Source organism: Bubalus bubalis, chromosome 7, assembly GCF_019923935.1.
Source record: "Bubalus bubalis isolate 160015118507 breed Murrah chromosome 7, NDDB_SH_1, whole genome shotgun sequence".
NCBI classification, from domain to species: Eukaryota; Metazoa; Chordata; class Mammalia; order Artiodactyla; family Bovidae; genus Bubalus; species Bubalus bubalis.
In genome coordinates, this window is record NC_059163.1 from 23746748 (window position 1) to 23761529 (window position 14782).

A 14782-nucleotide genomic window follows, 5' to 3' on the forward strand; every position below is an offset into this window, starting at 1 on the left:
TAAATAATACAGTTCCCATCTTTACATTTCAGTAAAATACTGATGGGGAAGTCTGCTTGCTAGATAAAACATATCTATCTTTTTCATTACCTGGAATTCTTTGGACATATCCACTTGACCTTAGATTTGTCAAAATTTTCTGCCTCTTGATTTCATTTTCTAACACTAGCAATATAAAACAAACTGAAACTTTACATTTGTATCACAGATAAATTCTAAATATAAGTCGAATTTATAATCTACAGTCCCTTAGAATATAATGGCTTTGCAAAGAGAGGCACAATATAAACAATACAAGCAGAATGAATTACATCATAATGCCATTTCTTCTGTATTCTTTGGATTTACCTCTCAAAACTTTTTTCTTTTTTTTTTCCTTTTCTTTTGAAAGGTTAAGTATATTAAAAGCTAAGCTTATAGTTTAATGGTTCTGAACTTTACACTGGTTCATAATATAAAGCTATCTATTCTATACAAAAATATAGTCAATACTAAACTCTTCTTCCTATTAGAAACTACTCATTTATTTTTCCCATGTGATTCCTTTAAGGTAAAAATTTTCTGAATCTTGCATTGTTATTTATAAAATAATTTCTTCCTAAAAGAAAATCCATGTTTAAATGTTCTTTATTTGGTAAGAAAATAATAGAATTGCAAAAAATCTCTGAAATGAACAAAAGGAAATTAAATGATTTACTCTAAATCATGCTAATAATGAGGCTAGTGAAGTGCCAGAATCTGAGTGTTTTCACAAGATTTGGGGCTATTTCTATTACATTACTTCTGCTTCCATCATTGGTATTGTAACCAGTGATTTCAAGGACTATTTTCTGCTGCTGCTAAGTCGCTTCAGTCATGTCCGACTCTGTGCGACTCCTTAGACGGCAGCCCACCAGGCTCCCCCGTCCCTGGGATTCTCTAGGCAAGAACACTGGAGTGGGTTGCCATTTCCTTCCCCAGTGCATAAAAGTGAAAAGTGAAAGTGAAGTCGCTCAGTCGTGTACGACTCTTAGCGACCCCATGGACTGCAGCCCACCAGGGTCCTCCATCTATGGGATTTTCGAGGCAAGAGTACTGGAGTGGGGTGCCATTGCCTTCTCCACAAGGACTATTTAGAAGGAAGCAATTATAGAATACAATCATTAAAAGTAGTGCAAAGAAATAGAGGAAAACAAAAAATGGGAAAGACTAGAGATCTCTTCAGAAAATTAGAGATACCAAGGGAAACATTTCATGCAAAGATGGGCTCAATAAAGGACAGAAATGGACCTAACAGAAGCAGAAGATATTAAGAAGAGGTGGCAAGAATACACAGAAGAACTGTACAAAAAAGGTCTTCAGGACCCAGATAATCACGATGACGTGATCACTCCCCTAGAGCCAGACATCCTGGAATGTGAAGTGATCCTAAGCATCACTACAAACAAAGCTAGTGGAGGTGATGGAATTCCAGTTGAGCTATTTCAAATCCTGAAAGATGATGCTGTGAAAGTGCTACACTCAATATGCCAGCAAATTTGGAAAACTCAGCAGTGGCCACAGGACAGGAAAAGCTGCAGTTTTCACTCCAATCCCAAAGAAAGGCAATGTCAAAGAATGCTCAAACTACCCTGCAATTGCACTCATCTCACAGGCTAATAAAGTGATGCTCAAAATTCTCTAAGCCAGGCTTCAGCAATACATGAACTATGAACTTCCAGATGTTCAAGCTGGTTTTAGAAAAGGCAGAGGAACCAGAGATCAAATTGCCAACATCCGCTGGATCACGGAAAAAGCAAGAGAGTTCCAGAAAAACATCTATTTCTGCTTTATTGACTATGCCAAAGCCTTTGACTGTGTGGATCACAATACACTGTGGAAAATTCTGAAAGAGATGGGCATACCAGACCACCTGACCTGCCTCCTGAGAAACCTGTATGCAGGTCAGGAAGCAACAGTTAGAAATGGACATGGAACAACAGACTGGTTCCAAATAGGAAAAGGAGTTCATCAAGGCTGTGTATTGTCACCCTGCTTATTTAACTTCTATGCAGAGTACATCATGAGAAACGCTAGGCTGGAGGAAGCACAAGCTAGAAACCAGATTGCCAGGAGAAATATCAATCACCTCAGATATGCAGATGACACGACCCTTATGGCAGAAAGAAAGAAACTAAAGAGCCTCTTGATGAAAGTCAAAGAGGAGAGTGAAAAAGTTGGCTTAAAACTCAACATTTAAGAAAACTAAGATCATGGCATCTGGCCCCATCACTTCATGGGAAATAGATAGGGAAACAGTGGAGACAGTGGCAGACTTTATTTTTGGGGGCTCCAAAATCACTGCAGATGGTGACTACAGCCATGAAAATAAAAGATGCTTACTCCTTGGAAGGAAAGTTATGACCAACCTAGATAGCATATTCAAAAGCAGAGACATTACCAACAAAGTTTCGTCTAGTCAAGGCTCTGGTTTTTCCAGTAGTCATGTATGGATGTGAGAGTTGGACTATAAAGAAAGCTGAGCACCGAAGAATTGATGCTTTTGAACTGTGGTGTTGGAGAAGACTCTTGAGAATCCCTTGGACAGCAAGGAGATCCAACCAGTCCATCCCAAAGACAATCAGTCCTGAGTGTTCATTGGAAGGATGTTGAAGCTGAAAGTCCAATACTGATGCAAAGAGCAGACTCATTTGAAAAGATCCTGATGCTGGGAAAGACTGAAGGCAGGAGAAGGGGACGACAGAGGATGAGATGGTTGGATGGCATCACCGACTCAATGGACATGAGTTTGGGTAAAGGGAGTTGGTGATGGAGAGGGAGGCCTTGCATGCTGCAATTCATGGGGTCACAAAAAGTCGGACACAACTGAGCGACTGAATTGAACTGAACTGAAAGTAATGAAATCTTGCCTTACACAACATTCCATTTGACCATTTTCAAATAAGTATAACTGAAAGGCAAATCCTGTCAAGTCTTTATATGACATAGAAAAAAATGTGGCAAGATATCCACCAAGTTATCGATGATGAAAAGTTGTACTGGGGAATGGAAAACAACTTGAATGTTTTACCTTGCATATTTTTGTAAGACCTATGTCTTACTTTTGTAATTATGTCAACTTTGAAATTCAAACATCAGACTTCCGAGATTTTTACTCTTTTTAAACTTTTTAAATTTTCTTGATAATTTCCCAAACCAGGTTGATTTACTTTCACAGAATGAAAAAGGATAATTAACAAAAGACACTCTCCTCTGCCGTCATGGTGTGCTAATTTCTAGGGCAATGTTTGTGGATGTGGATCAAAAAATGTCAAAGTAAACCTAATGACATTTTTAAAGTTTCAGGAATGGATACCTCAAGGGCCAGAGGCACTGGCATATTCCATTCTGTAACTAAGAAGCACAGAGAACATAATCACTTAAATCTATAAAATCATAAGAGGTATAAATAAATAGGTGACCACTGATTCATTCCCATATCCTGAAAAACCAGGACTGAATCTCACCAAAGGCAAAAGGAAGACACCTTTATTATAAATAAGATACATTTCAACATAGCTAGTAGCACTGTAATCTCTGTTATTGAGAAAATGCTTAGCAGAACATATGAGAATTCAATCTAAACACAAAAAACAGTTCAGATCAACTTATATCATAAATCTCCAAAAAAGAGGGGATATATGGATATATGTATACATTTAGCTGATTCACTTTGCTGTACAGCAGAAACTAACATGAACATCATAAAGCAACCACAAATGTGTGTTAGTTGCTCAGTGTCCAATTCTTTGAGACCCCATAGACTGTAACTAGCCAGGCTCCTCTGTCCATGGAATTCTCCAGGCAAGAATACGGAAGTGGATAGCCATTCCCTTCTCCAGGGGATCTTCCAACCCAGGGATCAAACTCAGGTCTCTTGCATTGTGGGTGGATTCTTTTCTGTCTGAGCCACCAGGGAAGCCCAACTATACTCCAGTAACAGTTTTTAAAAATAAAATAAAATTTGTAACATGATATAAGAGAAGTTAAATACAAAATAAATGGATTCTGAAAGTTTAAAACAATCTCTGCCATGTCTTATTGAGGATCTAAGAGCTTTGAAAAATCTTTTTAAAAAGCTAAAACAGTTAGGATTGTCATATACATATACAATGCACACATTTGACAAATTAGCACATTTAGCAGAAAAGCATACAGTGTAGACTAGGCTGGCTACAAGAGAATCAAATGATTTAATGGGATGGGGAGGGAGGTGGGAGAGGGGTTCAGGACGGGGGGGACACATGTACACCTATGGATGATTCATATCGTTGTATGGCAAAAATCACAATATTGTAATTAGCCTCCAATTAAAATAAATAAATAATTATTTTTAAAGTACATAGGGCTTTATAGGTATTGAGGTCAGGTCAAGAGACAAAAGGCTATGGTTTGTGATGAACAGCCTTAAATCCTGTCGGCACATCTCTGAGACTCTATACAACTAATCTTGAAAACTAAATTGGGGCCTTTCATGCATGTGATGGAGAAGGCAATGGCACCCCACTCCAGTACTCTTGCCTGGAAAATCCCATGGATGGAGAAGCCTGGTAGGCTTCAGTCCATGGGGTCGCTGGGAGTCGGACACTACTGAGCGACTTCACTTTCACTTTTCACTGTCATGCATTGGAGAAGGAAATGGCAACCCACTCCAGTATTCTTGCCTGGAGAATCCCAGGGATAGGGGAGCCTGGTGGGCTTCCGTCTATGGGGTCGCACAGTCGGACACGACTGAAGCGACTTAGCAGCAGCAGCATGCATGTGAGATCTGAGCCCAGAGTGCCCTCTTCCCACCCCTGAGATAGAGTTTGGTCTACATTTACCTTTTAAAGGTTACCGTGAGACTCTACCGGTATCCTTGACAGAGACCACCACATTAGAGTAATCATGGATCAGAAATATTTCTGTATCTACACTCTTAGGTAGATGTTGTTAATACGCTCTTTAAGCAACAAACCTTGTTGGGGAACTCAGTGAAGTGTTATAAATTCTATCTCTATTTCATAAGCCTACTTTCTCATTTAGTAAAAAGAGCTACTTTCTAGCTCTAGAAATGGACTCATTTTAATATTCAAATATCCAGGGACAGGCATTTTCATACCATGTCTGATACTATGGTATCAGGATCCAATCATTTCAGCCACCATGTACACTGGCAAGCACAGGTGAAACAGATCCAATAGACTGTCTAATGTAGATGAATGACTGCATATCTGAATAAATAGAAGAGAGAAAGAACAAGAGGTAGAGGCAAATAGACGGCACAGAATAGAGGCAGCAAGCAGTGAACAGTGCATTTGGACCAGAGAGTCAAACTGGGGATAATTCACCCCTGAACCCATCAGTCTTCTGGAGCACAAGGCTCAAAAAACCCATAGTGGACATAAGCAGTGTGATTTGGTAGAAAAAGTGATTGATTTAACATCAGAAGATTTGGTTCTAACTAGCAGTGTGACCTAAGATGAGTCACTTAACCTTGACCTGAGCTTCATTTTTAAAATAAAGGCATTAGATTAGATTATCTTTATACTTCCTTCAAGATCTAATATACTGGGATTCCATCTCTCTTTTTCCTGTGTAGCAATTGTAATCAAATCAATGGACAGAAAAGAATCTCAGCAAATTATCAAATTAATGAGGATAAAATGAAATCTGAGATTTAAAAGCACCTCAAAAAGTATTACATGTTTTATGAGAGGTAGGTATTATTATCTCCATTATTGATACAAAGTATCTGATGTAAGAATTCTAAAATAAAAAGCAGTCTAAAGTTTCCGAATATTTAACAGAGATTTCTATTTAAGCAAGTGTCAAATTCGATATGTCCTTATACTTTATTATCTTTTTCAAATGTCTACTCAGAGTTATTTTGAAGCTCCATAATGGAGTAGTAAGTCCTTTATGTTCCTGTTTACCATTTCAATTTGATTGGAAGCATCTCCAGAGTAGGAATCATGTCATCCATCTATGTGTGCATGCTGCATGTTAAGTCACTTCAGTCGTGTTCGACTCTTTGTGACCCTGTGGACTGTAGCCCATGAGGCTCCTCTGTCAATGGGGAGTCTCCAGAATACTGGAGTGGGTTGCCATGCCCTTCTCCAGGGACTCTTCCTGACCCAGGGATCGAATCTGTGTCTCTTACATCTCCTGTACTGGCAAGCGGGTTCTTTACCACTAGTGCCACCCGTATGCAAAGCCAGTTTCATGGGAGGAAATATGGACCAAAATTCCTTGGAAACTGTAAAAAGTTATACAGACTCCATATCCTGGTAAACTGTAAAGGGCTCTGTATACTGCCTTGTAAACTAAAGAACAGAAAGAGAAGGAGTAAGTGCTCAATGGACGTTAGATACATTCAACTTACCTGAACCAAAGTATTTGGGTTCAAAAGCTATGCAGAACAAGGGTATTATAGATGTAACAGTGAGTCTACAATGAACCCCTCTTGGGTGTACTGCCAAGAGTTTGCTGAACAAATTTTAAACCGAAAAACAAAAGGAAGAATTTAACCCCATTTCTACAGTTGGGATCCAAGGAATATTAACTTGCCAAAGATGTCTGGAGTAGATAATAATCTGGTATCCCTGATCCTAATAAGAAGTGTAAAGAGAACTCAAGAAAAAAAAATTGTTAATGAAATATTTTTGAAGTAAGAGAAAAACTACATTGCACAATAGATGGCTAAGCAATAGTCATTCTCTAGTTTATCAACTGCTTCATCTGTGTCTCTGAAAATGTCTTGAAATAAAACAACCAGAATATAGTTCATTTATGAGCTCCACATTCTGTAATCTCACATTTTGCCATTATATCAGTATTACAACGATATAAATCTGAATCGTTTGGCTTACCATCAATATAAAATTTTAAAGGAAAAAAAACTGCAACAGCAGGGAGAGTTTGAAAAAGAAAAATAAAACTTTTTTTCTTATTTACACAGACTTGGTCTCCGATCCACTCTTTAAAACAATCTCTGATTATAACATTTGGCTAAATTTATATGAGTTTTTTTTTTATATTATCAGTCTCCTCCCACACTATTTTAAACACTACAAACTTGAATTCCCTCCTACGATATTCTTGCAAATTCTTCTAAGTCCTTTAATTGACAACACTCTTTTTTTCCCCTTCCTATCATTTTTATTTCATAGTCTTGCTATTAATGTTCAAATTACAACATCCTCTAAAAAGAAAAGCAAAATAAAAAGGTACATGACCCTAAAATATCACTATAGACTATTCAGCAGTAAAATTCAACTCATTGAACGCTTTCACTAGTAACTGTAATATTTTCCTATTTGCTTTATTGGGCATACTTGGGTGTTCAAAGCACTTTGCTAACAAAATGTCTGTTACAGTTAGATACAGTAAGTTAGCCTGTAATTAGGAGGTATAGGACCTCACCAGGCTTAATTGGGAATACCTGCCTTTGATCTGTTTCTTAGATGAGAGACAGCAACCTGCATTAGGGAAGAAGTTCAAAATGTCAACTGGTAGAAGGCACACAATACCTGCGTGATGGCCATCAGTTCATCATCCACCCCTTCATCATGATGACTTTGTCAACTGTTCATTAGTTTCTCACGCACAAACACTGCAGACAGATATCGAGTCATAATAAATGCCAGTTATTTCAGAATAGGAGGGACAATGTAAATAAGACTTCCAAATCAAAAAAGGAATGTAAAAACTAGAAAATTTTAAATTTTTTTATCTTTTCCTTTTGATAAAGCCTTTTGGATTCTACAACCCCAAAATCTCACTTCAAAAACCTATAACGAAATTGCTTCAGTAACTTATTATTACTAATACTATCCTGCTGATGAGCCTTGTATTAATACTGTTAATCTTTATCTTCTTTACAGCCATGGCTACAACCACCACTACCACCAACACCATCATTAGCATCAATATCATCATCTTTACAGGACACTCCACTGAAACAAAATCTAAATAAATGGAAATGGTACTTCTAAAACAAATAGATTTAGAGATTATATTCTTTAAAATTATGATATTTACTGGTTTGCGGGAGGGGGGACCTGCTTTTAATAGAAAAATCACCCCAATGGATTTAGTATAGGGTTTAATTTTTTTAAACTTTTAAAATATAACTTTTTAGGAAACATTTATTATTGAAACCTACAATACTAAAATCCCCAATTTAGTCCAATTATCTACAGGTTTACTTAGCTCTGACCTAGGTCCTGTCTACCACCTCATCACTTCATCATAGCAATCTTGCCTACTTGATCAAGGAAAGACAGATAAGCTCTGGACATTTAATGAGCTCTGTCTTGTAAAGTGAGTCTGAAGGACAAAGGGCTGTTGTTATTGGGTGTGTGTGTGCACACATACATACGCTTACAAGTGTTGACTGACAAACATCTAGTGCTTATTTTCAAACTTACAAAGTATTCTCAACTATGCTTACAGAGAAGAAACAAAACATGGAATATTTTAATACATAATTTACTTCTAAATTCCATTTTAACCATGGAATGTGACCTTTGTCATCCGCTATTAATTCCTGCTAACTAGCAAAGCCAAATGTTACTCCTTATTCCGAGGTGACTAATCAGAAACAAAAGCAACACACCCTAAATGCCGGCACAGGAGTGAAAAGAAGCCCAAGGAGCATGGATAATCCAAAACTTCTAAATAACCTAGTGGTGGCCACATGTTAGTAGGCTCTCCGGAACACAGCTCTATTGAATTCTCAGCCTTCAATTAGGGGCTTTAGAAAAAGAGTGTGCATTTCCTCAAAAAGAAGGAGAACAGAAGTCCCTTATTACCTAAAACTAAAGGGAAAAGTCTTTACCTCCATCATGATGGTGTGCCTTCATACGGTTTGAAATCATGACAGTCACCATATGCACTAACTTTTCTGCCAAATTCTCAAAACACCATACATTCTACTTTTTCTGAAAAACCCAAACCAAAAAACATCTGTCTCTCCTTCCAGTGATGAGGCCTAAAACAGGTATTCCCCAGTCATTCCGACACGCCTATTCCATCCATGTTCTGCATTGCTGGCCACACACACCACATAGCCTAAAACAAAATCTGCATCTCTATACATTCAGTTCAACTGAACAAGCACTTCCTAAATGCAGTGGTTAAAAGCAGGTGTTTTAAACCAGAGAGACTCGGGTTCCAAGTGTGACATGACCTTTTATTATAGTGTGAGCTTGGATAATTTATTTAACTTCGTTGTGCCTCACTTTTCTCATTTATAATATGTGAATAATAATCATTGTAAGATTAGATGGAATGATGTCCATAAAGTGCTTACCCTTTAGCTCCTTGATTTCTAGCACAGAGTAATTCTATTCTCTATTGAAGCCTTTGCACCAGTTGGTTTGTTGTTGGGTTTTTTTTATCATATATTTATGCTTAATTACACTTTTTATTCTTTCACTAGTCTGCCTTTTTTTTTCCATTTCTTCTTTTCCTTATTTTTTCACCCACTCCCAAATCTTGCTCTCCCAGGTGAAAGTGGGAGGAATATGGCAACAATGAGGAAGGTTGGTGGAAATGTTCAAAACTTGAAGAAACAGCCAATTAATTTTCCATTCCTCTGCTCTCCATCCACCACACACACACACACACACTCTCTCTCTCTCTCTCTCATGCACACTGGATACTTCAATTCATTCAAATAAGTGACCAGCATAAGACTGTTTTAGCTACAACACTGGCCTAGATACCAAAGCAACCAAATCTGAGTCATGAATTTTGCATGTACACCTGTCAGCAGCCTTAAACCTTTGGCTCTACCACCTTTCACCTTTAGCAACAAAACCTCAAAATAGGAAAACCAAGTGGGAAAAATCACCTGTCAGCTACCAAGTGAGGTGAAACCATGTTGTGGTTATACAGAGTATTAAAAGCCAAACATAAATATTCAAGAAATTAAATCCCTGGACCTTTATAGATTTCATTTCAGGGAACAGTAATACACAGAAAGACAGCAATATTTTTAATGTAGTTTCTTAGAATGAGAGAGAACAACCAGAGAAAACAATCCGCTAGTCAGAAAAACAGCAGCATCTGATTCTAAAACAATTTCTACTTTGATATACAAAATATATGAATCAATGCAAATACATCTTCTGAAATAGTAGCACAATACAAGATAAACACTTGTAAGACAAATATTGCTAGTGAAAATTTTCATCATGGAAATATTCTGTCCAATAACAAGGGAACAATCTAATTCCTAAAATTAGTATATTTTTTAACTTAATTGAACTATTGTACATTTTAAAAACACCAACTCTAAAAATTGTTTAGTCTGCAAAACAATGAAAGTATAGAATCAGACTTATCTAATTTCCCTCAAAAGTAAAAATGAAAGTGACCTGATCAATATAATCTGTTTATACCAAAGATTCTGCACAAAAGAAATTTTCTTTGATTTCAGATCACTGAAATAGGGATCATGGGAGTAATTGTTTAAATTATCTCTTTGCTTAGCTTGCCATGAGCATACCTAGTATATTAAAATAACCTGACTCAGAAAACTTTGTCCCCTGTGGTTCCCAGAAGTATTGGACCATAAGTAGTTGTTTTTCTGATAGAAGCATACAAAAGTATCTGTAATAAAACCCATAATAAAAGAATTATTTATAAATTTCATTTTGCATTTCTGTCCATGAGGGTCTTTTACTGAGGATGACGATAATATTGTACTGTGTGGATAAATTAAAGACTTTAACATTTAGGCTGCCCTCCTTATCCCCTTACTTGTTTCGTGATAAAGACTTGGGATCTGTTTTGGCTTTACCTGAGATATTGAGCAAGTCTCTTTATCCCTCTGCTTCTCTCATTTGTACAATTGATAAAATACCTTCTCAACATATACCACAAAGTTGGGAATCTCACAACTCACTTTGAAAAATGTCTACCAGCTAAAGGGGCAGGAGAGCTTTAATAGTCTTGCATGTTCAACAAGAATATATCCCGGGGGCATTTGCCTAGCAAGAACCAACATAAAATCACTGTGCTTGAATTTCTATAGATCAAGGAGTACATTTTCTTTCCTATAGGAATTCTTCAAGAGCCTTCGTTGTACCATGATATTTCCTTCTTTAATTCATTCCACATTTTGGTAAAAACAGAAGCAACATCAGATTATCTCATAGAAGACATTTGTGTATGGCACATGCTTCTTTTTTTTATAGACTTCTTATATGTAGATCTTTTTTCTGTAATGAAATAACAAACTCTGTCTTATATATACCATACATTTTAGTCCCTCATGTAGTTCCTGACATAAGAAGTGCTCAAAAAAATTTATTCACCTGTCAAATATTTATTGAGCACCTACTGCATGGAATACCTTGAGCTCTGCTCAGGAATACAGTGGCCGAAGACAGTCCATAGGCTTTGCTCCGATGGACTTTACAGTCTATAAGGGGCGTGTATCTGTGCTCAGGTGCTCAGTTATGTCCAACTCTTGTGACCCCATGGATTGCAGCCCAGCAGGCTGCTCTGTCCATGGGATTCTCTAGGCAGGAAAACTGGAGTGGGTTGCCATTTCCTCCTCCAGGGGAATATTCTCCACATAGGGACTGAATCTGTGTCTCCTGCAAGGGGAGACAAAGCATATATTTGTTTAACCTTCATTCATCATTGAGCACTCATTGTAGATCAAGAACAATATCTTTATGTTTACAATTGTGATCATTCCTCTGAATACGAGAGGCACCAGGAGCTCCTCTATGAGATGCGTTTAGTTATCTCAGCAGGTGTTTATGAATTCAGTTAAGAAGTATTTATTGAGCTCTTATAAGAGTGAGAGCTTTCACAGAAATCTCAGATCCTACATCCCTGAGTCTGTCCAATATCTCCCTTCCACTATCCATGCACCCATGCTTCACCATCCTCCACGTCTCCATGACTGTTGCCTCCATGACCCATTTGTCTGCAATGAAACTGTTTCCAGAACTATAAAAACAAAATTCACATATCCGAGTCACAGAACAAAACCTTGCTTTTAAAAATATGCTTTGGGATTTTTGGTTAATTATGAAGTATGCGTGACTTAGAAATTGGTTTAATGGCTGATATATATATGGCTGTTGAAAGCCCTTCCGAGGTCTGTTATCAAAAGAAAGTGAAAGTGTTAGCTGTTCAGTCATGTCTGACTATAACCTATGGACTGTAGCCCGCCAGGCTCCTCTGTTCATGGGATTTACCAGGCAAGAATACTGAAGTGGGTAGCTATTCCCTTCTCCAGGGGATCTTCCCAACCCAGGGATCAAACCCAGGTCTCCTGCAGTGCAGGCAGATTCTTTACCATCTGAGCCATAAGGGAAGCCCTCTGTTATCAAAGGGGGCAGTGAAAGAAATAACATCCTCTCCAGTTTCTAATGCAAGAGACTGCTTGGGAACCTGATCCACCCAGCTCTCAGATACATCTAGTTCAATGAGGGAGGGGGTGGGCTGAGGGCAGATCCCTACAGATATAAAATATGATTCTAAAGTGAGCTAAACTGCTTCTAATAAGGACCTTCTATTAATAATCCTTCTGGATTTGATGGATCACATCAGTGGGACAAATAAAAAAGATGTTCTTGTGAATTGAGGGTGGGAGTTCTTCCTTCCCAAGAATCAAAAAAGGAGGAACCTAGTCCCTCTTTACCTCCCTCTCTGGCTTATTTACTCGTGTTGGAAAGGAGCCTCCAGGGCGTCCAAAACAATTAAAGCGGAGTCTGCTCTCTCAGGAGGGGAGGTCTGTGTGTGAGAGCCGGCAGGCACGGCGAAGCCCTTCCACCAGCCAAGTGCTGGCATGAGGGCTAAGCTGTGACATTATGTGCTAGAGGACAAAATTCACAAACGCAAAGGGGGGAAAATTTTGAATCCTGGCTTCCTTCTTCCTAGTGCAGCCTCGAATCTCTACTTCAAGCACCCCCCAACAAATCAAACAAGAAAAGGCAAGCAATAAGCGAAACCCACCACCCAGCAGGCACAGGAAGATGGGCTGGAAGGGTAAGTCGTTTCTCTGAGCTCATCTCACATGCAGCCAGCTGAATATAAATTTCCCTCTATCTCATCAAGCTCTCACTGTTTGGCCTCCTCTGACTGATATTGGCTCATCATACTTAATCTAGGGTGAAATTTCCTCGTCTGAGCTAAATTACTCGCAGCCATCAAGGGAAGCGATATTTATTTTTCGTGGGGCTAATGACCTGTCCCCCAGACCCACCCACTGATGGTTATTTACTGGGGCCCAGATGCTTGAGCTCAAAATGAGTGCTAATGTCAGCAGGTGCCATCCCTCATTCAGCTCAGTGATTGAATTGGAGCGATCCCATTGACATTGACTCTGTGACTTTTAAGGCCATTACCCTCAGCCAGAGATGAACCTCTCATCATGGCTATGACAGTGACAGCTGATTAGCGACAAATTACAAGCAGGAAGGTGCAAAGGCTTTAGTGGGCAGGGCAGGACCAGTAGTAAGGGTGAGAGGTGTGGGGAGAAAGAATAGTAGGGAGAGAGAGAGATGGAGGGGGAGAGCAGAGAGGAGGCAGAGGAAAAACCTCATACACTCCTCTCCAGTATGTTGTTTAATCAATTCTTAACTATGGCCCCTGAGCATACTTATGTTTTGCATCTATCCGAGTATTATATTTAAACACACAGAAATTCACATGTGTTTAACAGACACTTATGACTCGATGCACAAACCTTGAACAGGCAAGAACGCTTACCTAGGAAACTTAGGTTGTAAAAGAGAATATAGTATTTTAAGAAACAATAATACATAGACTATCCAGGCACGAAGAATCTTTCATTAAACAAAGCAAATAACCATTTCTCTCTTATCTTTCTGTGTATTTGAGATTGCACTGACCAAAAAAAAAGTTTCCTTTGGAATTTGTTTGTTTAAAAAATGTTTTTATCATCTGTAGCCAGATGGTCTTAGTAGAGTCTCATGTGGATTGCCGCTTGAAGAATATGAATGTAAAGTTCTCAATATTATCTTAAATCAAAGCTAGTTCTAGGAAGCCACTCAGTTCCTCTGACTTTATTTGGTAGAATTTAAATCAAAGCTTTGGGGGGATTTTTAACTTAATTATAAGAATTAAAAGTTAATTCCTGAACATCCTTTAAACTGAAATAGTTTCTGCTTTGTTTTCTGTTAGGGGGCATGTGGATTGGTTTGGAGTGTTTTGTAGTTAATCACATGATTCCAAAGGCTCCCTGTAACTCAGATGGTAAAGAATCCACCTGCAATGTGGGAGACCTGAGTTCAATCCCTGGGTCGAGAAGATCCCTGGAGAAGAGAATGGCAACCCACTCCAGTATTCTTGCCTGGAGAATTTCATGGACAGAGGAGCCTAGTGGGCTACAGTCCATGGGGTTGCAGAGAGTCAGACACGACTGAGCGAATAACACACACACACAAATAATTCCAAACTTCAATATTCAGGAAGGGAAAGTTTGATTGAGAATTCTAGTTAACTCAAGATTTTGAGAGTCAAAACCTGAAGACTTAAAGAACACCAACAGTTGTCATTTATACTGCACTTAAAAAAATAATAATAAAACATCAACAGAAATGCTGACACTGACGGTTGAGGCCTTGATACTTTTTAGTTAAGTAGCAGTTTAGGCAAACACCTTGCATTCTGGACACTACAGGTAACAACACACTGAGAATGGGATTCTAGCAGCCGCACCAGTGTTCCTGCAGCCTCCACAGCCTCACCGAAGTTAACCCACCAGTAAGAGGGGCAAGACCCAGCACACATC